General features: G+C 41.9%; 1 protein-coding gene across 10 annotated transcripts in view; it reads right to left on the reverse strand.

Moving 5' to 3' along the window:
- The window catches only part of SPIDR (scaffold protein involved in DNA repair), a 384011-nt gene that overhangs the window by 269141 nt on the left and 87575 nt on the right, over positions 1 to 27295 (reverse strand). The gene's annotated exons all lie outside the window — the stretch shown is intronic.

Here is a 27295-nt window from a genome sequence, read left to right on the forward strand (position 1 = left end):
AAATTTTAAATTTACTAAATGTAAATTGTACATTTAGTTGAATGGATTCTCTACCCGGTCAATTCATGGTGTAGCTATGGGGACCCTCATAAGGCGCCCTTTCTACTGATGGTCAGCATGGACTGTGTCACTGGCATTATAGCAGGCACTTGGCTAGAACAAGTGAAGAGGATACAAGTGGGTGAGGGTTATCATTTGTGGGGATATGTGTGTGCATGGGTGTGGGTGTGTGCATGGGTGTGGGTGTGTGCGTGTGTGGAGGTTGGTTAGCACTATGGTTTTCATCATTTCCTAATCTACACACAAGGCAAAAGGTTTACCACATTTGGCCTTTTTTGAGGATTTTATAGTTAAAACCTTTTTAAGAGCTTAAAAAGGACATCACCCATCCCCACATCTCCTCCAAAAACCAGCTTGGGTAGTCACCTGTTACCAGGCACATTTAGAATACAAAAAAGTAAATGAAAAAAAGTCTCAAAAGAAGAGCTTAGTTCCACTATCCTTTTCACAATCTCAGTTGCATGCCTACATTACTGCATTACTAAAGTGTTTAATTACTAAATACTGCTAACCCATTAATAAGCTCAAGGGTCACGTTTCCCCCCAAACACAGCTTCCGAATAAATATTAACAATAGGCCACAAAAAGAACCAGGGTCGTTTACATTGAAAATTAAGTTCCTCAACACTGAAAAGTTTTATATATTACTTGAGAACTCCAAATTTAATTTCATCTTTTTGTTATGGAATGTCTTTTATTTTAGTACTCTCAAGTTTTGCGCTTCCTGCTAGAGCAGGGCTTCTCAACCTCAGCACTGTTGCCATTTCACACTGGATAACGTGGGGTCCTGTCCTGTGCACTGTAGGGTGTTTAGCAGCATCCCTGGCCACTACCCACTAAATGTATTAGCACTGCCCCACCAATCATGACTATCAAATATGTCTCCAGGCATTGCCAAATGTCCTCTGGGGGACAAAATCATCCCCAGTTGAGAACCACTGTCCTAGAAAAATGTCAACCAATAACCAGCTACACATGGCCTGTTCTGGGGACTCACATGCAGAAGCAAAGGGGACACAGGGCTTTGTGGGGATGGAGAGGTCAAAATGAAATAGTCATAAAACAATGTGGTGGAAGTACTGCGATTGAAGTGTTGTTCAGGCTCTATGGGAACAAGAGGAAAACAAAGCCAGGTGGGGCACAGGGAGAAGGGAAGAAGGAAAGGACTACCACCTGAATCAGGATCTGCCACCTAAAGCTGAATGCTAAGTGTAGGTTATTAGGCAGAGAGAGAAGGAAGTACATTCGGGGCTAGGAACAGGAAGACCACAAATATGAGGCCAGAGAGAACAGAGCACATGCAGGAACATCTACAAGCAGCAGAAGAGAGAGAGCTGTTGAACACCTTGCAGACCAGAGCAGGGCATGCAGCTTTATTCCGAGGCACTGGGGGAGCCACGGGCAGTTTTAACAGGGGCTAACCAAGTCACATGTTGGTATGGAATGATCATCCAAACAACATTCTGAAGAACTGACTCTGCTATGGGCAAGTAGGGAAAGCGGCTAGCTAGAAGACTCTTCCATAATTAAAGCAAGAGACAAAGAAGATGTGAGGGAAGTGGGAGTAGAGACAAGTGGACTAGAAAGAACATAAGGAAGGAGATATAAAAATACTTAAGGACTCCCAGATGTTAGAAATGAAAGTGAAAGCAGAGTCAAAGGAGACCCCAAGCACCTGGTTTGAGCAACAAGAGAGGTGCATTTATCAAGAACGGGAATTCAGGAAATATTATATGTCCAATATATCTGCAGAGGGATAGTTGCTAATACTAAATATGGCTTTGATATGTTAATATTGCAATGCCTATGAAATAGGTGAGGTAAAACTGACCAAGAGGCAGCGGCTCTATGGGTCTGGAGCTTTAAGAAAGGGATATGACACGGAGATATAAGTTCAGGAATCATAAGAACAGAAACAGTGCATGAAGGTATGAGAGTTAGAAAAGACTGTCCGTGGAAATTATGTAAAAGTAAGAAGACAAGGTTCAGGTTGGAACCTTACAAATATCACCAACATTAAACCTGTATTCAGGTGGGAAGAGACAGAAAAGTGGATTGGATTTGAGAAAAAAGAGATTGCACAGACATGACCCCAACATCATCTCAAGCTCAGCCCTGCCCTCAACAGCAGGTTATCTTAAGCAATTTATTTAACTTTCCCATGCCTGTTTCCTCATCTTCAATTTGGAGAAATAATCACATCTAACACATTAAGCATTTGGTAAATGCTTTAAATTTTGTATTTTTAAATTTTGTATTTATTTTCTGGAAAGTTTTTTTTCTTGATTCCTAAGAGGATCTCTATGTAAAGGACAACGAGGAAGACAACAAATAATGTCTTCAGCAGCCAATCAAAAAGACAACTAATGCCTTAACCAGCAAAGGAAACCATGTATTCTTCACATAGGCATTTCTAATTTCTAACAGGAAGCAAAAGGCCATAACAAATATCTTTAGCAAAAGAGAGCAAAAGGCAACACTTCAGCACATTTTATTTTAGAACTGCTCCCCCAAGCCTGAAATCCTGATGAACGTGGAGGAACTTTCCTCACATGGACACAGAGAGGAACTACAGCTCACCAGACACTAGCTGTCTTAGCTCCAGCCTGACAGTAAGGAACTCACATTCTTTCACAAAGATGGTGTGCACATGTGCACACGTGTGCATGAATGCTCGTGCATGGTGTGTCTGTGTGCAGGGATGCGGAGGTGCATGTACCTGGGATGAGAGGAGAAGGGAAGAATCAAAGACAGGTCAGAGGAGCCTGCATGTTCGGAAGCTTCAGTTTACACTTTACCTTTATACTGTAGAATCTGGTTAATGAGAAAGGAGGGCTATGAGTTTTGGACCAAGAAAGACTTGGTTCTCAATCACAGTGCAGCTATTTTATTGTTTTGCAGTTGCACAAGTTACTCCACTGGCTCTCCCATCGCTTAGTTAAATGGAAAAATTCTACTAGAAATATATCAAGAATTAGAGATACTTACTATTTATTATGAAATAATTTAAGTACATGGAAAAGTAAAATAAAAAATATATGTTTTCATTACCCAATCACCCTTCATCAAGTATTAACACAATACAAATTTTTCTTCAGTTTTTTTAATGATGCGGTTGTAATTTCCTGTATCTCTCTTCCTGTAAACTCTCTCCTGAATTTGGCATTTCACTAACATCCTGTTTTTATCCTTTTTCTACCACACACACACATAAATACTGTATAGTATTATTTTGCAAGCTTTTAAACTTTATATAATTTTTTTTTTTTTTTTTGTGGTACGCGGGCCTCTCACTGTTGTGGACTCTCCTGTTGTGGAGCACAGGCTCCAGACACGCAGGCTCAGCGGCCATGGCTCATGGGCCCAGCCGCTCCGCAGCATGTGGGATCTTCCCGGACCGGGGCACGAACCCGTGTCCCCTGCATCGGCAGGCGGACTCTCAACCACCGCGCCACCAGGGAAGCCCAAAACTTTATATAAAATTTTTAAACGGTATCCTGTGAACACAGCTCTGAATGACCTACTTTTCTATCAATATTATCTTTTTTTTATATTTATCCATGTTCATACATGTTAGCTCTATTTCAGTGTTGCCCAATGAAAGAAAGTTATGTAATTTTAAATTTTCTAGTAGCCATATTAAGAAAATAAAAAGAAACAGATGAAATTAATATATTATTTAACCAAATGTATCAAAAATATAATCATTTCTCTTCTTTCTCAGTTGTCACCAGAATCATCTTTAGCAGTCCCTTCACAGCAATCCCGGTTTTTGCTTCTGTGCACCTCAAAACTCTCCCAGCATCTACCCACAGCCAGTTCCAAAGCCACTTCCACATTTTAAGATATTTGTTCCAGCAGCACCACGCTTCTCAGCACCGCCCTCTGTACTGGTCTGCTCAGGCTGCCATAGCAAAATACGAGAGACAGAGAGAGAAAGACACAGAGAGACAGACGGAGAGGCTGACTTTCTCCTTCTTTCTTTGGAAAGCTAACCAACTGGTGCCCTCTGAAAATTTTCATACACAATTACTTCCTTCAGGTTTACAGCCCATTTACAGAAATAATACAGAAGAGAAAATTAGGATCCCTTGCAGTAGAAAAAATACTGCAGTGGGCAAATTCACAGAACCAGAGTGACTATGTAGCTATGATCATAATTTGCTAATGTTTAAAACATAACAAAATTATTAGTATTATGACTCTTTTCCCCTCCTCTGACCCAATGAACTTCAGAACTAGGAGTCTCCTGAATTAGTGATTAAGTATCACAAATGACAAGATTAAGACATGAGCGAGTAGTTCCTATGAAATCAGTCAGCAAAGGCAAGGACAACACCCTAACCTGACCACAGCTGAAGTCACCTGCAATCTACCAAACCCATACTGGCTCAGTTTCCACAAGTCAGAAATACCACTGTAGGGGACATCCGTTACAATTTATTTCTGACCCCTCCTTTCAGAGAACAACTGCCTTTCTACCGGGGGACAGCCATCCACCTCCAAGCAGCCACAGGGATGGCCTCCCATGTCTGAACAGTCATGTGTCTACTATGACTGGCCTTAGGTAGGCAACTGACCAGATCTGAGGCAAGCAGATTCTGCAGATCTTGAATTGAGAAATACAGAGTCTGACAGGTAGAAGCTGAGACACACTACTGACAAATCTCTAAAGGAAAGATCCGTGAGTTCCTGCTAGTGAGGTTCCCTGATCTCCCTGCGGCTCAGTTCACCCTTCAGCTTTACCTTAGATTCCACAGGATATACTAGCGTAATTCCAAAAAATTTACTCTTCCTATTACACTAGCTACGTTTGTTCTCTGTTACTTGCATCTAAGAAGATTAACTATCTGCTAAATATCTCCAAGCACAGAAAGTGTCCCATTAAACAAATACGTATTCACTACACACTACGTGTAAGGGGTTACGCAAAAGAGAAAGTTTAATGAGACAGAGTTCCATAAAGACCCTGAAATCAAATAAAGAGATATTTCTTAAAAATTCTTAACAGATAAAGATGAGAAAAGAGAAAAGAAAGCACATAAGGCAGCAAAGTACCATGGATATTCAAGATACACTGACAAGTCTAGACAAATGGAAGTTTAGAGTTCATGTTGGGAGGCAAGAGACAATAGCAACATAACCCTACAGATTGGGTGTGTGTGTAGAGAGAGCACACACGTTCTCTTACAAAAAGATAAATCAAATGACCCATCATCAATGCGAAATAGGTTCTAAATTTATTTCTTGGAATAATGATGAACTGGCGCAAATTCACTCACATCCTTCCAATGTGGCTTCTTGGTACCAGTGACTGCTCTGAGTCAGTGATGAAGTCCATGCCTTCAGACTTGTTTCCATTCCCAGCCCCACTGATGAAGTGCTCTAGCAAATTCAGTTACTATAGCGTTTTAATGTGCTGAAAGTAATTCAGCACACTGGCAAGTGTTAATTCATTCCCAGCCTACTACTTTAATAATTATTATTCTAAAACTGTTTGGTAACCAAACACCACTACTGAAAATACTTCAGATTAAGAATCAGTTGGTTAAAGTAACGCACTAGGAAAGGCCAAATTTCAGGACAGTCAAGATAGTGGTGCTACCAATTGAAATAGAGGACACATTCAAGAGCAAAGAACAGCAGAAAGAAGGTAATTCTTTGGAATACAGGGAGTTTTAAACGATCACAGGACTAGCACAGACACAGAGAGCCACCTAGCAGGAGGCTGGAAATTCAGCTGCTTGGCAAAGAGGCCACTGGAGAAGAAACAATCCAAGGTATTGACCTGTAAGATGCCCTCATGGAGGACACGCATGAGGACAAGCTGGCCGCCAGCACTCTAATTTCTGGGCTCCTTGAACCCAGTTAAGGTGCATTTATGACTTCCACCTCATCGTAGACAACCTCCCACAGACTGTATGGTAGGAATCACAATGGCTCCACGACTTCCATTACTTTTAGGGATTCTTTATTTTAATAATCTATAATACCGTGCAGCCAAGATGATAAAAAGACTCCACTGTCTCTCCCTTAAAATCTGCCAGTTATCTGGCAGTGCATACAACATCTGAGCAATGGGGAGAGCAAGGATAAAACGGGAAGCACACAGCTCACAAGGATAAAATGTGAGCTGTAATCAGCTGGAAAACCAGGAATAAAAAAATTCTACAATTTTCTGAATAGGTGGATATTCAACAATATCACTGTCTTTTTCTTTAAAAAATAGATTTTAAATAAGTATCATAAATTTTTAATTTAAAAAATTAATTAGCATCATATTCTATGCAATTCATCTGATACTCTTTAAGCTGAAGTTACTACCTATAATCCCATCTACAAATTTTCTTCATGAAATGGTCAGGAAAGGGTTTTGTAAGTAAAGAGCTACCCCTGAACTGAAACGTCCTAATTCCTATAAATCAAATCTTTATCTAAATCCATGTAGAAACGTCTACACGTGTAGGGTCCTCCTGGATAAAAATTGCATCCACTAACAAAGTTAAGAAGTTAACTGCAAGATTAAGCCGACCCTCTGGGGTAAAGCAAATGAAACCAATCAGCCAGATGAAACACCACTCTAACTTTCAGAAATTAAAGCTTTTAATTCTAAACTTTATAGAAAGGTCACACCAAGAGCAACAGTGGAATATCAATAATAAATGATAACCTCTTCATTTTGAGATGACGCCTCTGTAGCTAAATACTCACCCAGCTGGTAAAACAAAAGGAAGATGGTAACTAAACTAAAATCATTCCTTGAGATAACCAATTACAGGACAGAAAACAGCTCAAACAAAAACACAAGCCTCGAGCCCTGGTCTCAGCCCAGGCAAGAAGGCATCCCCAGTGGGGCCAGGGAAGCACCTTGTGCGCCTGCTAGCCCTGCAAAGTGGCAGGACCACACCCGACAGCACTGCCTCTGCTCTCCGAGGCTTCCCACCCAATTACTGGCCAGCCCAGACCTGCCCTGGGAGGATCAGCGAGGGCCAGGCTATGACCAGTTCACCATGTTTATCCTGGTTCGGCCTCCCTTTCTTCAACTCAGTACAAATGAGAACAGCCAGGGGAATTTTAAGGAAAGAACAATAGAAGTATAAGGTCCTGCCTGCTGAGAAGCTTTTAAATCTAACAACCACCACTGAATGTTTTTAAGAAGGTTAAAAGGTGGGGGCAGGGGCTTCCCTGGTGGCGCAGTGGTTGAGAGTCCGCCTGCCGATGCAGGGGACACGGGTTCGTACCCCGGTCTGGGAGGATCCCACATGCCGCGGAGCGGCTGGGCCCGTGAGCCATGGCCGCTGAGCCTGCGCGTCTGGAGCCTGTGCTCCGCAACGGGAGAGGACACAACAGTGAGAGGCCCGCCTACCGCAAAAAAAAAAAAGGTGGGGGCAACAGCAAATATGCTGAAGAAGGTACGCCATGGCAGCCGTGACAAGTAACAGCGCCAAAACCAAGAGCGCTCTTAAAAATTAAGGGGAATGAAGAGTACTGGTAGCTGATAAGCCAACAAATTTAGTTAGCAAATGCTCTCATTTCCACTCATAATTATAAAATGGAATTCATTCGTTTAACAAAGTAGTTGAATGCTGCTGTGTGTCAATATCAGAAATCATTCTGGGTGCAGTGGATGTACTGGGGGCGGGGCTGGGACACCAGAATCCTTATCTGTGTGGTCTTTAAATTCCCGTGGAATCGTAACACACACACTCACACACACACACTCCGTAATTAACAGTGGGCTGTTCACTGGCTATTTATCAAGAACTACACTGGTTGTGTGAAAAAGGACAGCAAAACCACCAAGAATGGAAGGAGTGTATCAGAATCCCAGCTGCTAACAGTATTTTATTTTCTTCTGGGATTAAAACTCAATAAAAGCAACAAAATTCTAGACAACAGAGTCTTAAAGTACTGATAGGGGATACACTTTCACTGTTTACTCGGTGAGCTTTTTGTGACTGAAACTTTATCCATGAAAAGCACTGCCAGCTAGTAAGAGGGAAACAAAAGCTACAGATTTTCTCACACATTCAAGAAAAAAAATATTTTCTGAGGTTAACAGGTTTAACAAGCTACACCCATGGTTACATACACCTCTGTAAACCACTTGGCTTGCCTTCCCCAAACCAAATGTTTCCAACCTCCAATTCCAGCCCAATGAGAACGACAGAACACCAACATGGGTTCACAGAAGCACCATTCCACCTCATCTTACGGGTTCACAAAAGCACCATTCCACCTCATCTTAACGTCCAAAGTGCCTGCTCTGAGGAGCCCAAGGAGGAAATGAGAAACAGCAGGGCAAAGGCTCATCCTAAGACAAACAGCAAGAAAGAGAAACTGCAGCACTCAAGAAGGAACCTGCTGGGTCAGTCAAAGTTCACTGAGTAGCAGCTGAGCGTGGAGAAGCGCCTGCCTGCAGGCCCAGGTCCAGGAGGGCCCCGCCCAGAACCAGAACCACATGGCCCAGCGGGTGAGTACAGGAGAAGAAAGAAAAGCACCCTTCCTCCAAGGAAGACAGTATATGACTGGAATATGGATGCAGTCTGTGACACAACCTGTCTGACCATTCTCTCTGTTTCAAATATGTTCAGAGAGAGACACAGCCCACGTCTTTCTGCAACACGGCCTTCTGGCAGACCCAGGCAGGGGTGGCACACATATCCCTGGTCAGCTGGAGGCTAAGGGGCATCCAACTCAAACCTACACTCAAAACTGGGGCTTCAAAATTAACAGGGAAGCAAAAAGGACAGCATACTCAAAAAGATTAATCTGTTCATTTGTGCAAACAGAACCAGAGGCAAGACACAGGTTGTTGCTGGTTATGAGTCAGGCTTTGCTTTTATTCAAGGCAAAGAATTAAAATCCTACACAGACTATTAGGTTTAAAATAAGCTATAAGGATATACTGTACAGCACGGGGAATATAGCCAATATTTTATGATAACTATAAATGGAGTATACCATTTAAAAACTGTGAATCACTACATCGTATACCTGTAACTTATATAATATTGTACAGCAACCACACTTCAATTTAAAAAAACTAAACTAAACTAAAACAAAATAAAATCCTACACAATGCAGAATGGGGGGGGGGGGGGGGGGAGATGGGTTGTAAGAAATGGAGGGAGGATCCTAGAGAAGGTAGAAAGAAGGCTTCAAAGGAAACAAGCCAGGTAAGTGCCCTAAGGAACAAGGGAATAAACAAAAGCAAGAACACTGAAAAGCAACTACACAGCCTCACAGGGCCTAAGGTGTACCCTCCAAACATGGGTTCCAGGAGGTGTTAACAGGCATTCAGAGAAAAGGGAGCTCCATAGTCAAATCCATTTGAATAAACATGGTTGAATAAAATTAAGTGCTGAGATTTCTCAGGGGCCTTTAATACATCCTTCCATACTGTGATCTCTAGGAGGAGGCTGTAGTTTTCCATAATTTCTTCTACTTCTATCTTCTAAAATATCATATGCTGAAGAGAGTTTAATATTTTCTTGACAACTCACAATTATTCTCGTGGATAACCATTATTTTGGACTTGGACGTATACAGTTCTGCATGTGCCAGATGGGCTTCCTTTCCCACCACTTACAAGGCTGCTGGCTGGTCTCAAACCTGTGATGCCCAAGTCTGCTCCTAGCTGCACTTCTGATTGACTATCAAAGTCACACACTCCTTGTTTGCTTTGGGTTTGAAACCAGGAAACGGCAAGGCTCAGTGTTGGACAACAGGAGGACTATAAAGATTAATAAAATATAGATTCTGCTCTTTAGACATTTGTATCTAGCTACTTGTTCACAATTCAGTGAAGCCAAAAACACTCACTGTAAAGAAAATCTAAAAGCAATTATTTTAGGGACTTCCCCGGTGGCGCAGTGGTTAAGAATCCGCCTACCAGTGCAGGGGACACGGGTTCGAGCCCTGGTCCAGGAAGATCCCACATGCTGCAGAGCAACTAGGCCCATGCACCACAACTACTGAGCCTGCGCTCTAGAGCCTGCAAGCCACAACTACTGAGCCCACATGCTGCAACTACTGAAGCCCATGTGCCTAGAGCCCGTGCTCCGCAACAAGAGAAGCCACCACAATGAGAGGCCCGCGCACCGCAACAAAGAGTAGCCCCAACTCGCCACAACTAGAGAAAGCCTGCGCGCAGCAATGAAGACCCAATGCAGCCAAAAAATAATTAATTAATTAAAAGTAATTATTTCAGAGGTTAGCTGAAAAGGTCCCAATCAGACTTCAGGCAGGTAGCATCTGACCACATCTTATATAACATGATGAAAGAGGGCAAACTAGGTAAACTGAAACAGAGGAAGATAAAATGATTTATATGTAGTCGTCCAGAGTCACACAACAAATTAAGTGAATAATCTCAGGAATCCCCACTATCCACACAGGATTCTAAACACACTACACCAGGCTCTGTCTAGAAAATAATGCCAGCCAAAAGAATGGAGGAAAACATATATACACACACACAGATACACATACATATATATGTCCACATATTTAATTTCAACAGCTACTGAAGTGAAGAAAGGCAAAATGAATTCTCTCTAAAGAAGAAATTTGTCCTGTGTATTTTTCCATAACATGAGGGTCAATAAAGGTGATACAGCAAGCACTTTATATTAATATCAAGGATTTTTAAAGGTGTAATGTTTTATAATGCTCATTTCATCATTATTTCAATAACTAAAAGATAATGTTTAACATACTGTTGGGAATTTTATTGACCACAATGAGCTAAAACAATATTATGGAGATAAGTCAGCTCTGAAAATGATTACTCTTTAACATTCATGCAAGAACATGAACTATGAAAAAGAAGTGCCAGGTTGTTTCAGTCTCTAAAAGCTAGAAACAACAAAGTAGTCCACTCTTAAGAAGATACTTGGTTTAAACTGTAAATTCAAACAAAACAATGTTTATCTTGGTGAAGTTTTAAAGACCCATGATACTATAAAGTTATGCTGGGCTTGATTCATGAAGTCATGTAGGTTTTCTTACTTGAAAAATAAAGATAATGCTGACAAAATAATCAATTCACTAAAAGAACATATCTGAAATATAGTTGAACTAGCAGAATATTTTATATATACATGAAACTATATATATAAAACACTGTATAGCAGAACACTGACAACCAGCAAAAGTTTTGTGGATGTTTCTGAACACTTACTATGGAGTGTGCAGGAGTGTTAAGTCAGCGGTCGAGCTGAACCAACCACGTGCACTCAGAAGGGCTGCTTTCCTCACTGGCCCTTCACTGGCACCTGAGAACTGATCTCTTGGGATATTCAAATTGGTAGAAGCATTTTGCACACTCAGTACCTTGGCCACACTGTACTATTCTGTCTATAGACGGTCTCTGCAAACCATGTAATTTATGGTGAGCACAGCTTTCCTTCTGAGGGACTGGGTTTGGTCACTACAGTCAGTCACCAAGCATGGTTACCAGCATGACCAAACCCCACCAGGGACCAGTGAGCTTACTACACTCTGCACACGCTGCCACAGTCATTGCTCGAGGACTAAGCGTGTCCTGTGCAGCCTTCTGGGTGAGCACTCTTGGAAGCTCATGGCTGGTTCCCCCAAATGCTCCTGACACACCTTTCCCCTGTGGACTGTGCTTGGGATCATTTGCTGTAATAAACCTTAGCCTCAAGTATAACAACTTCCAAGCCCAATGATTCCTCCCAACAAATCACTAAATCTGGAGATGGTCTTAGGGACTCCAGACACACAGAGTTTATAGAATTTTATTAATTTTAATACACTTTCCATTATTTGAGTAGAGTAAGAGGTACAAACTAGTCTACACAATCCTGGTAATCAGATGTGGCTGGATTTTTGGGGGTTTTTTTTGGCTGTACTGTGTGGCATGTGGGATCTTAGTTCCCCGACAAGGGATCAAACGTGCGTCCTCTGCATTGGAAGGGTGGAGTCTTAACTACTGGACCGCCAGGGAAGTCCCCTGGATAGATTTCTTTTAATAATGTATATTCAAGACTTAGAGAACCACCACAGACAACACATAAGCCAGTGAGGGTGGTTGCGTTCCAATCAATCTTCATTTGCAAAGACAGGTAAGGGGCTTGACGTCGCCTGCAAGCTACAGTCTGCCAATCCCATTCCAGAACAACTGAGCTTCAATAAAAATAGTTTTTCTCAATTTCTTTTCTAGGTAAAGACAACCACGGATTTAAAAAATAATAAAACAAAAAGTAAACCAAGGAGAATACCAAAACTCTTTCCTCATCACTCAATGTACCTTAATATGCTATAATAAAAGTAAAACTCAAGTCACCTAAATTAGAAGTAGAAATAAGTTTTAAAACTCCATTAGTATTTGCTGATACCCACTCTGACCTCAGTATAATACCAAAAGTTACGAAGAGAAAATCCAAGGGTAAGCTGGCTCACTGGCACTGGGCATCCCTAGACTGGCTGACATACCCCTACACTGGGTTTTCTACTGCGTCGTAACAAATCACTACCAACTTAGAGAGTCCAGGAATGGCAGGCTGAGTTCTCTACTCAAGAGTTCCCCAAGGGTAAATCAAGATGCTGGCTGGCTGCTTCTCGTATGGAGCTCAGGGTCCTCTTCCCAGCTTGCATGGTTGTGGAAGATTCAGTTCCTTGCAGCTTTTGGACTGAGGTCCCTGAATTTTTGCTGGCAGTCAGCTGGGGGCTGCTGCCAGCCTACATGACTTTCCACATGGCCTCCCCCATCTTCAGAGCCAGCAACAGATAATCCTTTTCCTGTGGAATCCTCATATAACTTCCTGCAACTGGTTCTTACAATCAGAGTTTAGAACATTTAATTTAGCCAATAACTGGATTCAGTATTGCTCAACGAATATCTCAAAGTATGCCTAACAAAATTAAAGCCCCTAAAAATCACGGAGAGGTTTTGAAATGAGCTTTTTTATAGAAAGGGTCCTACCTTAAAAACATTTAATCCAAATTTCTGAGACACTGGACCAGCATTAACATGAACCTTAACCATTCAGGTAATACATGACCTCGAATGAGGTCAAACAAAAAAGCTTTTCTATCGTGTGAAGTTCTTAACCATACTTGTAAGTGCCCCAAATCTATATAAATTCCTTTCTTCATCATCCACAACTTACTGATTTAATGACAACTATCCTAAAAGAAACTAAACAAAACAAGAAATTTATAACAGCTTGAAAACATAAAACAATTACAGCTATTTTCTTAAAGGCCCCTAAAAAACTTTTTTGTTTGTTTTCTTAATAGCTATTAAGTCTGGATTTATTTTACCAAAGCAAAAAAGAAAGAAAAATATACAACTTCTAAACTAGACAAAGCAAAATAAAGAGAATTACACACCTTGCGAATTTTCTACCAGTTTCAGCTACAAATCCACCTGACCATATCTATTAAAATTAGGCGTTGTCTATTGTTTAAATGGCCTTTCTTGTCTCCTTGATTAAATTAGGTACAATGGAAAGCTGAGTTGTCCAGAACAAATCAGAAGATTACATCTCAGCTAAAAATGAGGACAGCATCTACAAGTAAACTATCACAAAGAGGCCCAAGGTGGAGACAAACAGGAAAACATCCTCTTTTTGCTGGACAGACATAAAAAGAAGGAAAACAAAAGAGAACTTAGACAGTTAGACTTCAAAACTGCACAAAGAAGGCAAAATAATTAAATCTAAACAATTCGGAAATATATTGAAAGTGGGCCAATTTATATCTTTTTCTATTTTTTCCTTTCATAATTTTCATATTTTTAGTTGTGGCCTTTTTTTGCTTAGAGAAGTACCTTTAATATTTCTTGTAAAACTGTTTTCGTGGTGCTGAATTCTATTAGCTTTTGCTTGTCTGTAAAACTCTTTGCCTTTCCTTCAAATCTCAATGAAAACCTTGCCACGTAGAGTACTCTTGGTTGTCAGGTTTTTTCCTTTGATCACTTTGAATGTATGTGCCATTCTCCTCTGGCCTGCAAATTTATGCTGAAACTCAACTTATAATCTTATGGGAGTTCCTTTGTACATACTAGTTACTTTTCACTTGCTGATTTTAATATTCTCTATTTTTTTGTCATTTTAATTGCTACAGGTTATAGTGTGGACCTCTTTGGCTTCATCTTGTTTGGGACTCTGTGCTTCCAGGACCTAGATGTCTCTCTCCTTTCCCAGGTTAGGAGGGTTTTCAGCTACTACTTCTTCAAATAAGTTCTCTCTCTTCTTCTAGAACCCCTAAAATGTGTATAATGCAAATGTGTATAATGTTAGTACATGTGATGTTGTTCCAGAGGTCTCTTAAACTATCCTCATTTAAATTTTGTTTTTTCTGTTCAGCTTGAGTGATTTCCACTACTCTGTCTTCCAGTTCACTGATCCATTCCTCTGCATCCTATAATCTACTGTTGATTCCTTCTAGCCTATTTTTTATTTCAGCTATTACATTCTTCAACTCTGCTTGGTTCTCCCTTAAATTTTCTAACTCTTTGTTAAACTCCCTGTGTCCATCCATTCTTCTCCTCAGTTCTGTAAGCATCTTTCTAATCATTACCTTGAACTCTTAAGTGGGTAGATTGCTTATCTCCACTTCATTAAGTTCTTCCGAGGTTCCTTCGTTTGGAACATTTTCCTTTGTCTTCTCATTTTGCCTAATTCTCTTTCTTTATTTCTTTGTATTAAGTAGAAAGGCTGGTTAGGCTTCCTAATCTTGGATGAGTGGCCTTAGGTTGAACATGTCCTGTGGGGGGGCCCTGAAGCACACCTCCTCTGGTCACCAGAGCTATATGCTCTAGAGGTGGCCCCTATGTGAGCTGTGTGGGCCCTTCTGTTATGGCAGGTGAATACTGTGGGCACACTGGTAGGTGGAGCTGGTCCCTGGCCCAGCTGGCTGCTAGGTCCTGCACTGGCAGTGGCTGCCAGCATCCTGGTAGCTGGGGCTGGGTGCTGGAATGACTGGCTGCATGGCCTGGGGGGTCCTGCGGCTGCTGCCAGCTCCCTGGTGGGTGGGGTTGGGTCCCAGGTGGCTGACTGCAGGCCCCAGGAGCCCTGGAGTTGGTGCTAGCCCACTAGTGGGTGAGGCCAAGTCCTGGGCTTGCTGGTGGACAGGACTGGGTCCTCATGCAGCTTGCTGCTTGGTCCCAGGGCTTGTGCTGACAGGTTCATGGGTAGGTAAGCCTCTGGCACTGATGGGCTAAAGGGAAGATTCCAAAATGGCCCCTGCCAGCACCAAGTGTCCTCATGGGAGAATGCACTCCCAAAAATGGCTGCCACCAGCATCTATGTTCCCAGGAGGAATCCCAGTTGCCTCCTGCCTCTACAGGAGGCTCTCCAGTATCAGCAAGTGGGTCTGACCCAGGCTCCTTTCAAATTACCGCCCCTGCACTGGGTCTCAGAGCACATGAGATTTTGTGTGTGCCCTTAAAGAGCAGAGTCTCTGTTTCCTACAGCCCTCTGGCTCTCCCAAAAGTAAGCCCCACTGTCCCTCAAAGACAGGCACTCTGGGGACTTGCCTTCTTGGTGCAGGACCCCCAGCTGGGGAGCTCCTTGAGGAGAACCGCTGCAACTGTGATTATCCTCCTGACTGTGGCTGCCCTCCCAGGGCTGTGGGCCTGGACTATACCGTGACTCCACCCCTCCTACCAGCCTTGTGTGGTTCTCTCTCTATTACCTTTAGCTGTGAAAAATCTTTTCCACTAGTCTTTAGATGGTCCTCATCGACAGCTGCTCCATAAACAGTTGTAATGTTGGAGTGCCTGTGGGAGGAGGTGAGCTCAGGATCTTCCTACTCCGCCATCTTGGCCAAACCCTTCAGTCTATGGAATTTTTAACAAACGTGATTTGTTTAATTAAGCCTTCTGATTATGAGAAGGTTGTGATCTTCTTCATTTATCTTTGAAACAAGCAGTACTATCTGAAACACTACCTGAAATACTCTTTTTCTGATGAGCTGCAGAATTTTAATCAAGTTTTATGATACCATTTCAGGAATACATTCCATAGCAGTGATCTGAATACTCATGTTTACCTCCATTTTCCATAGTTAGGTCACTAGAGCTTGATAATTAATGAATAAGTTCTCGAAGACCCTTATTCCAATTCTAGCCATTGTACCTCTTCCTTTTCATCTCCTTTGTGCATAGCATAGTACCTAGCACCAGCTAATAATTTTAGACATTGTGTTAATTCTTTCAAATCACATATGATTTGGAAAATTATTGTTCCTGGCACAAAATGGCTCACTTTTGACACTAACTCAGTTTAAAAATTTTAATTCACTGTCACATACATACAAAGAAATGCTCTAGGCAATATGGGAAATACAAATGTGAACAAGACATCTTTATATTGATGCAGCAGACAAAAAATTGGCACTTGAATCAGAGAGACCCGGTTGTAAATTCTAGCTTCGGTATCTACTAGTGGTATAACCTGGACAAGTTTTTTAACCATTCTGAGCCTCAATATCTCAAACTATAAAAGAGGAATAGTAATACCTACTTCACAATGTTACCTTGAGAATTAAATGAAGAAATATAAAAAGCACTATAAGATTCGTAGGAATAGGGCTTCCCTGGTGGCGCAGTGGTTAAGAATCCGCCTGCCAATGCAGGGGACACGGGTTCGAGCCCTGGTCTGGGAAGATCTCACATGCCGCAGAGCAACTAGGCCCATGCACCACAACTACTGAGTCTGCGCTCTACAGCCCGCGAGCCACAACTACTGAGCCCGCGTGCCACAACTACTGAGCCCGCGTGCTACAACTACTGAAGCCCTCACGCCTAGAGCCTGTGCTCCGCAACAAAGAGAAGCCACCGCAATGAGAAGCCCGTGCACCTCAACGAAGAGTAGCCCCCGCTTGCTGCAACTAGAGAAAGCCCGTGCACAGCAACGAAGACCCAACACAACCAAAAATAAAAATAAAAAATAAAGAGTGCAGCTAATGAGAACTCCTTTAAAAAAAAAAAAAAAAAGATTCTTAGGAACAGAAATAGTATATTATCTTACTTATCCCAATGGCCAGCACTGCCTTAGCAAATTACAAGCCTTCCTATCCCTACTCACTCAACAAACATTAATAACATGTACCATTGTTCTGGGCTGGGGACAAAGGATAAATAAAACATTTTTCTTGGCCTCAAGAAACCTGCAATATAGAAGAAGGAACAGAAAGGCAAACATTAGTAACATAAAGAGTGACAGGCGTTAAAGTAGATGTGGGTCATGGGAGGATTCACAGGGAGCGACGGCTCAAGTTTATGGGCAAGGAAGGTTGATGGGAAAGTCTTCCCAGAAGAGGTGACTTGAAATTGAGTAGATACTTCACAGGCAGGGATGGAGGTGGGAAAGAAGAGTGAATTCTAAGCAAAGACAACAGCAGGAGGCAGAAATATGATGGAATAGGGAGCCCTCCATCTGTGGGGACTTGTCCTGTGGTCAGCACGGCAGAGCCAGAGGGCAAACGATATAAGCAGTGGGGATAAAAATATGACCACCACATCCCAGAAAGCTCTAGGCAGAGCATTTCTAACCGCCATCTATTTAGCAGCTCTCCCAATCTCTTTTGGCTTTTTTGGAAGAAAACCCAGAGGCTTTATCTTCATGATCTCTTTTGATCCTTGCTATATGCCTATGAGATAGTTATTCCTATTCTTTTCCAGAGAAGGCCCAAAGAGGTTAAGTTGCTTCTAGGTAGAACAATGACAGCTGGGACCCCAGCCTGGCCCATCTGAAACCATGCTGTCCACGTTCTTAACTCTCATGCTCTAATTTTGCAAATGATTTCAAACTTTTGACTACAACACAAATTTCAATTGGCGAGACACGTATGTCTACAACTGAAACAACTATTTTACGAAGCAGCATATATACTCTGTAATGGTTTCCTTTCTCTTCCCTTTTAAGAAAATCTCTGGTTGTAGCTTTCAAGGAGGAGCAAGTGGTCAGCAGTGCCAGTGCCGCTGCTAAGTCACGTGGGCTGAGAGTGAAGAGTCTGCCTTTGGACTGAACCTTTGCGGCCCTGGGGAACAGCGCCACGCCCAGGGGCAGAAGCTGGACCAGAGGCACAGAAGAGGCATTAGAGACAGAAACATAAAGACACGTCTCAAGGAGTTCTGCTTTACACAGGAGTTGAGGCAGAGGCTACAGGGGAAGTACAGTCAAGAAAGGTGAGAGTTTTGTTTTGTTTTGATGAAGAACTCTGTCTTTTGCAAACATAAGTAAAAGGCAAAGAGATAATTTGGCATTCAATACCCTCATGATCCTAATTCTCTAAGCTCATTTCCTATTGCTCTTTCACAAAAAAGCCTAACTCAGCTACACCAAATTACTCAATTCTTTTCTTTTCTTTCTTCCTTTAATATACTATTTATTTTACCTGGAATGTCCCTGCTCCTTCTTTTCTACCTGGCAAACTCTCATTCAATGCTGAAGACTTTGTTACAGCATCCATCATCCATGAAACCCTTCTCCCCACTCATCATGAGTGAGCACCCACACACCCACCACGGCGAGTCCACCAGTAACAGTTCCCATATTGCTTTAGCTTGTACCTACAATGGAGTTCTTCCTAACCCACAAAGGGCTTTTCATTTTGCCACCACTACATATCGTACCCAGTTCTATTTCTATGTACTATTTGTATACATGTCTGTCCTTCTTTGAGACTGTGAGCCTGAAAGCCTAACCTGGTTTTTGTATGCATGGCTCCAAGAGTACAGACTGGCATAAAGAAATTTCCTGTGAGAGAATATGAAATAACTAAGTTCTGACCACTTCACTCACTGAAAACTTCTCTTTATTTGACCTCTAAATAACAACAGCAGAAATCAATTTTTTTTCACTATATACCTTTCCCTGAAGTGTTGGGAGCCCTAGGTGCAACTGTTCCATCTGAACAGCAACAAAGGGGAAATAAACTTTGCACCACTTCTGCAGTTAATAGAGAAGGAAACTAAAGAGGTTCCTTCTGCTTTGGGAGGAGAGCAGATTTCTTTCTAAATTAGATGTCACACACACAAAAAGACCCTCCAGGAGACCGCAACCAAATTTTTAGATACTACTCATAGGATAGGCTAACCACTTCTGTTCTGACCCATTGTTACATCTAGGAAACCACCTTTTCAGGAGATAATCGTGAAATCAGCTCCTGTGCAAAGAAGATGAGATTAACAGAATGCAGCAGACTTGAAGTGTAGAAAACAGAAGAGAATGGGAGATAAAACAAATAGAGATTACCTTCCAGGGGGCAGGGGGTGTACATAACATACCTTAAAACATAAAAACAGATAGACAAACCAAAAGAGTCACTGTTAAATATGAGTGAATTTAATATGACCACAGGAAAACAGCCCTGAACAGGATCTTTTTCAGACTATGGTGAAAATATTTTCTTTCCACATGTATTTTGTTCCCCAGATGATGAGACTCTTAAATATACCCTAGAAAAGAAGTTCTTTCTACAAAGCATCCCCTTCATAACTGCCTATCATGACACAGCAACCAAGAAACACAAAGCTTGTGCTGGGGACAGTCAACTGGTGATTTCCTGCTAGACTTTCTCAACTCACAGGATGATGAAATGGCCTGGTGTTGCAATGCAGTTATGACTTTGGGTGAAAACACAGGGCATCCAACACAGAAGTGGCCAAAGACAGTGGTGCCCAGCAAGAAGTTGTTCCTACAAAGGAAATTGCAGTTTCTAAGATGAAGAGGAAGTCAAGAGGGAGAATTAAGTGTCTTAAGAACTTGAGAAAATACTGAAGAAACTACTTGTGGTCTCACATCTATTTAAAGCCTTACATAGTATATTCAGGTTATCATTAGTTATAAATTTGAAACTTTGCCAATGCAGTTTAGGGTAAAGCTCACCCACAGAAATCAAATCATGTCTGTTAGGGGCTGCTGTTCTCCTCTATTCCTTGCAGAAAGCTCTTCTGGAAAAATGTATGGTGATGATATTGACTGAAGGGACAGAGGAAGACCACTCTCACTCATCTGCCCCTACACAGTTAAGAGTCCTGGTCAGATTCCTCTTCATTTTACAATGCCCTGCATTGCCCTCTTCACACACAAACCCTCACACAATAAGCATCTAGTCTCTGTAATAAATGGCAACTTCTAGAGTTTATTTCCACTTGCCTGTAAAATGTACCCAAGTCACAAAGACCACACTACTAGTCAGTTCCTTGGCATTAAATGAATTAACACAAATTATCATTTTGAATTTAATACAACTTTCATAATAAGGTCTAAGGAACCTCTGGTAGAAGTTGTTCCTATCTCCTCCATCTGTAAACAACAGAAACTCAATGGAAACTTCATATCCCACCCCCCCATCTCTCTTTTTAATTTTTTTTACCATGTCCAGAATTCCTTTCCTGATGCTTAGAAATATTCACAGAACAGACCTTTTCCACCATTAAGCAAGAAACAGTATTGCATATATGTTTTTAGTCAATAATAGGCTTTAAAAATATTTAATAGTGGTATTAACAAGAAGGAGACTATTAAGTTTTTCATAAAAGACCACATGTGACTTTTTCTGTATCTAGAGTGTGTGACCACATCGATTTTCTATCAAGACCCACAGCATGTTCACCTCTGCAAGACGATGTGAGGCACCAAGGACCTGCTTTTTACCTTAATTTCCGAAATCTTGTTTGGTACTATTTCACTCTAAATGAACTGCACTCAAGAGTGAGATCTCCCTCACAAAACCACCTTTCCGACGTCTCAACTCCTTTTGACTCTGTTAATAACCACTGATATCACCATCCTACAATTTCTAATTTGGCTTTGGAATCACTGTGTTCTTACAATCTCCACCTGCCTTTCTCACCTTCATTCACTTAACAAACACTGATGAACAACAAGTGCTCTGCTCGACGCTGCGGCACAAACACGAAGACAGACGTGGGCTAGTTATGGACAGGGAATCATCTGTTACAACAGAGTGTGCTACATGCCATGGAAGGAGGAAGGACAAAGTGCTATAAGGTATGTAAGAAGGGCACGAAACCAGACCCAGGGGTGGGGGCCAGCGAGGGCTCCCGGAGGGAGGGAGAGTAAAGATGACCCTTCACTGTGCTGGGATGCCGATGCCGGCAGCAGAGTTTCTTGCCAGCTATTTAACTTCTTTATGTTGACATACTCCCACTCACTTAAACATGTGGGTTTACGTAACAACATACACTACCTGTGCCCTGTGAATGCTGTCCACGAGCTTTATGTTAGTTTTCTATCGTGTGTAACAAGTTTCCACAAACTCAGGAGACTGTAGTCACACAGGCTTATCAGCTAGTAGTTCTGCAGGCCAGAAGTCTTGCTTGGTTTTTTTGGTTTGTTTTCTTGTGGCTGCACCGCATGGCATGCGGGATCTTAGTTCCCTGACCAGGGATCGAACCCATGCCCCCTGCGGTGGAAGCACAGAGTCCTAACCACTGGACTGCCAGGGAAGTCCCTTGCTTGCTTTAACTGAGTCCTCTGCTCACAAAGCTGAAATCAAGGTATGGCTGGGCTTACTTCTCCCCTGGAGACTCTGGAGAAAAACCCAATTATAAGCTCATTTTCTTGTTGGCAGAATTCAGGTCCTTTCGGCTTTATGACTGAGGTCTCTATTTCCTTGCTGGCTGTTGGCCGGGGTCCACTCTGAGCTCCTAGATGCTGCCACATACCTTGCCCTGTGGCCTCGTCCAACTGTGAACCAGCAATATTACATAAATCCCTTTCCTGCTTCCAATTCTGACTTCCTCAGTCTCTGACACCTAGACCCAGGGCTCATGGGATCAGGTCAGGCCCACTGAGGATCAACTCTTGTCTTCAAGTCCACTGTGCTATATAACAAAACCTAATCATGGGAGTGAATACCATCCTAGTCACAGTCGCAGGGATGATGCAGGGATGATGCAGGGTACTGCCGGGAATGGGGATGTCAGAGGTCATTTTAGAATTCTACCTACCACAATTTATAAAGAAAACACAAAAACTTGGCATCAAGATACTTGTCATCAAGGAAGAATTTTATGGCACTGATTAGAAACTGGGTACTTGGGTTCTCTATATATAAAGATTTTAGTTTTCAATCCTGAGATTCCAAGAACCAAAAAATTATAGACAACTCCCAAGTCTATGCCTCCTGCTTTTTTATCCCTAATTTACTCATCTTTACAAATGCCTGAGACATTTATATTTGAATATCTCACTCAACCTCACATGATAAGACTGAACTAACAGCCTTCCCCTTCAGAGTTACCCCGTTCTGAGATTTCCATTACACCCGCAGGCAGCCAGTGTTCCAGGGTATCAGCCTCAGCATGATGATTTTATCTTTTACTCTGTGTTCTCTTTGACATCAAGCCGAACTGAAACTAATTCATCAATAAATCTTAATACTCCTCCCTCTCTCCATTCCCAAGCACACTCTATCTAGAACAGGGTCATTAGAAACACTGGTCTCCCAACCTGACCTCCCCTCCCTGGAGCTTTCTTTTCTTCCCCTTCTGTCCACGCACACACTGGCCCCACTCTGCACATGCCGGTGAAGTCCCCAACACCCCACTCAGCCGACTCAGGAACTCCCACTCGGGAACCAGAGCAGCCCCTTGTCCCAGTCCCGGATACAGGAGCTCCTGGTGCCAGTGCTCACGGCCAATACTTAGCATTCCCTGGGCCCTGAACTCATACTTCAAACCCCGTAATCCAGCTCTACACCAGAGAGTCAGCTGCCTGCACTCCTCACCTTCTAGTCCCACCTCAGGCTCTGTGTACTGCTCTCTCATGCAGACATGCCTTAGCCTTGTGGCGCCAGCTGCACAAAGGCTTTTCTGATCACTCTCATGCTACCACCTGCCTCAAGGACCTCTTCATCCATACCGCCTGGCATTAGCCTTATGTTGCTCTGGCTCCTATCAAGTTTTTTTTTTTTTTTTTACAGGGGCACTGTACCTCTCCCACTTTATCAAGAGGGGTGTGTGTGTGTGTGTGTGTGTGTGTGTGTGTGTGTGTGTGTGTGTGTTTTCTTATGCAGCACATACAAGAAGCTAGAGAATTCAGTCAATTTTCCCCACGATCCAATCTACATCTCCAGTTCCTTGCCTGGAAGAACATCTTTAAAACAGAGGTTAATACAGTAGGCCATCCATTCTGGTCTCTGTAGGAATGAGGTAATAGCATAATTAACAATCCAGAGTGGCAGACAAGTCAATTTATTTAATGTTTACATTGAATAATATTTAAGACTCTTAAAATAGGAGTAAATGGAAAAACGACTCTAGGAAAATAAACTACTTCTTCTAGACATCGAGGACACATAGCAAAAGAGGTTTTAAAGTAGGGAGAGAAATAGAACTTGGGAAAATGTGCATTTTCATGTGCAAAACTGCATGTGCACAAGGGTTGCTTTGTTTCATAAGTAAAAGATGGGAGACAATCTGAAAGTCCACCCACAGGGGAATAACTAAATGGATGACGGTATCACCATCGTGTGCCACAGCGGTAAAAAGGAGACTTCCTGAGCTACTATGGAAGGGTCTGGGCACACTAAATGTGTTACTTCGTGTGCAGAGCTATGTGTCAAGTATGCTGTCGTTTGTTTACAGAGGTCAGGGGACATATCTTCATATACATTTACTTACATCTCTGGAAGAATTTAATAGTAGTGTTTGCTGATTGGGGGAAGGGAACTCTGGGATTGAGGAGGCTTCCGTCCTTGCCTGTGGTATGCGGACTGTGTGAAACTGGTACTGAAAGAGGCCAGGCAGAGCCACCTCTGTAATTGCCGGAATGGAGCAGATTCATCCACAGCTTGTTGTAAAGCTCTATGCTCCAGAAGAAGCTTCATGCTTCCAGAAATACCCATATGTGTTTACGTGATCTTCTCTGGCAGAAGAAAAGTTTTAGAGGTAACATGCCCAAACATTTGTGGACTCCTTCTTTTGCCAGAAGCGCTGCGCTGTACACAGCAAAGACACATCCAGTAGAACAGCCACAGGCCTGCAACGAGGGCAGACAAGTGGCAACTGCACACAGGAGGCTGCCCACACCTCAATAAAGACCATGCAGTCTTGCCATTTGCGACAACATGGATGGAGCTTGAGGCCATTACACTAAGTGAAATAAGTCAGGCAGACAAAGACAAGTACTGCATGGTATCACACTTATATGTGGAATCTAAACAAGCCAAACTTGTAAAGATACTTTAAAGCACAGGAGGCAAACTGGCAGCCAGCAGAGAAGTTTTCATTTTTGCTTTTTGCCCTACAGAGTTTTTCATTTTTCGTTTTTATTTTTCTTTGAACTAGTTGCCTACATGTAGAAATTGGGAGATTTCACAGGCAGATCTGATTGATAGCTTCTCTTGAAACTGAGAGGATCTGGCAATGCTGCAGTCACACTCCTGCAAGGCAACAGCTGGCCAGAGCTTTACTAACAGTTCTTGTGCTCAGCCAGGCCCTCTGGGCCCTAATGGTTTGTATCACTTGCCTGGTCCACAAGCATCCACAGGCCTCCCACCCTGGGACTTGTTCCTATACAGATGAATCAATGACTCCAGGCTCCAAGGTGAGCAGAACGAGCAGAGTAAACTGAATCACAACTTGACAGTGACATCCTTTGGCTGCTTAAGGACTAATGAGAAATAACCAGCCACACGGCAATGATTCTTGTTGCCTGTTTTCCGGGAAAGCCACTCTCCATTTCTGTAAAAAGAGTGTTCCAGGCTCTTTCAAACAGTTTTACACATATACATACATCCATATGATTCAGTATGAAAGCCAATCCTGATCACACCGTTATGGTTTGTTATTTCAAAGAAGGAAGAATACCTGGGAGGAGAAAGCTAGTGGTACATTCCAAAATGAGAACTACCATTTATGATATATTCTTGAGACACAAAAAAACACATGAAACACACACACCCACAATTACTGTACTTTCTTCAGAGGTGGGATGCTCTCTACCCTAAACTGTAGGACACTTACAAACTCTATAAGGCATAAAGTTGAGATTTAATCTCAAGTTTATCTGCAGTGGTTAAGTTGATTTTTGAGGAAAACAGAAAGAATTAAATTCATACCCCACCTTCATCCTTGAAGAAAAGGTAAGACATAAAATCACTATACTGTATTCATTAAGTCTCTTTTCCATTTTGCCCCTGTGGATACAGTAAAAAGGAAGGCCATCTCAGACTCCTTCACACGCTCTGACGTACAAAACTGGGACCTGGGGCTCCCAACAAGCAGACGCCTTGACTGTGGTACTTTCCAAAGGAGAGATGCTGTCAACGTTTGGGACTAACAGTGTTCCAACACAATGATAACAGAGGTGATATGAATACTTCATCTAATGTGCCACAAATAATATAAAAACAGTACTCTACTAAAAATCTATAGAAGTAAAATGCCTCATTCTCATTACCAGATGTCCAGGAAACCCCACTCACACTGAGTTAATGTCTTAAGATGAAAATAAATTGTACAAAAATGTTAATTCTAATTACCTCCAGCTAGAGAGACTATAGAAAAGTTGTGATTATCAGTTAATAATGCAGAGAAAACTCAAAAAAAAGAGGTGTGTGTGTATCCTACATCCTAACTTCTTAAACATAAATAACTATGGGCAGGACAAAAACCCATAAAAAAGAAAGAAATATATTACATGACAACAAAATCTTTAAAATTTTCCTACTGATATAAAGGTGAGAAAGTGCTCTAGAACTGAGAAATTCTTATGAGACAATCTAAGCCAATGACATTCCATATTTACAGACAACTACAGAGAGCACAGGTGTGAATGTATTTAATCATCTTCTCTTCACAAGACTGCTGTGGGGCAGATATAACGAGATCTTAGCCTTAAACCTTCATCTTAAATTAAGAAAATCTGTGTTAGGTCCTGTCTCCTGCCACCACAGGAAAATGGGCCAAACTCAGGAGTGAACGTACCTGTAAACCTATCATTTTGGACATACAGTTATTTGGGAAAAAAATAAGATAATCACTCAATATTTATTTCTTTAAAATTAAAAAATAAAATGAAATGGTCTGCCCAAAGCCCAGTTTACTTGTTAACAGATCTGATAAATAAGGATGGCAATTCTTACCAGGGTGGAGAGCAAAGACTGTCAGAATAAAATACGTGTAAGCCACGAACATTTTAGTGAGTAAACACTCACAAATCCACTGAATCACAGATACGCATATTTATATTTAATGTCCTCTAATATCATTTACTAACCTTAATGCGGCTTTAAAACACTACATCCTCAACACATAAGAAATCTCCTTTCCTTTCTTTCTCATTTCCTCCCCAAATTTTTTTCAGAACTCCAAATTCCAGATTTCAAATCTCTTTCTTACAAGTAAAAAAAACAAAGGCACATATTTATGGAAATGAGTTTGAGGCTCTTCGAGCCTTCCTTCTTAGACGCTCAGCTCAGTAAAAGCAGAAATCATATGGTGAGGAAAATAAATGCTATCTTGCTCCATCATACCACAGAAAGAATGCAACCCATACCAAAGTGAAATGATGCAGTAAAAATAAGATAAAGGAAAGAAGTTTGACTTAAGCAAATGCCCTCCTTCTCTTGGCCTTCCTAAACCCCTCCACACTCAGTGCTTTTTTCACGTAGACATCCTAGAACCTAGTGGGATATCGTTAAGAACTATAAGATACACACTGAGCAGAGCAGTGCACTGACGTCTCCAACACAGGCAAGATAAGCACAAGTTCTGACTGGTGGCTAGGGAGTGGGTGTTGGGACGTGGAAACACAGTGGAATGATTTTCCCTCCCTTAGATCCAAATAGCAAGGTGTGTCAAGGCCCAGAAATTTGGATGGAAGACTCTAAGTAAAAGATGAACAAGAAACATGTTAGTATAGAAAGTTTAATGTGTTCCCTTACAATCCCCGTTGATAAATTCACATTTCCCCCTATTCCTTAATTTCCTACTTATTTAAGAATCAAAACCTTTTACATGAGCACTCAACTTAAACTGATGAGAATACAAGGGGATTCTTCTCTTAGGACCTAAATCAAAGATTCCATTGTCGTCCTCATCTGCCCTTTACCAGCAGAGTAAGGCTGGGCAAGGTTTTAATTTGAGACTCAGCCAAATTTTCCCACAGGCACAATAGAGACAGTAATGCCCACCTCAACAGGGCCACTGTGGAAACTGAATGACAAAAATATACATAAGCAAGATCCTCTAGGACTCTGTATATCAGTTAGAAACCCACAT

Source organism: Monodon monoceros, unplaced genomic scaffold (genome assembly GCF_005190385.1).
Source record: "Monodon monoceros isolate NGI ecotype Baffin Bay Population unplaced genomic scaffold, NGI_Narwhal_1 Super_Scaffold_14, whole genome shotgun sequence".
Lineage (NCBI taxonomy): Eukaryota > Metazoa > Chordata > Mammalia > Artiodactyla > Monodontidae > Monodon > Monodon monoceros.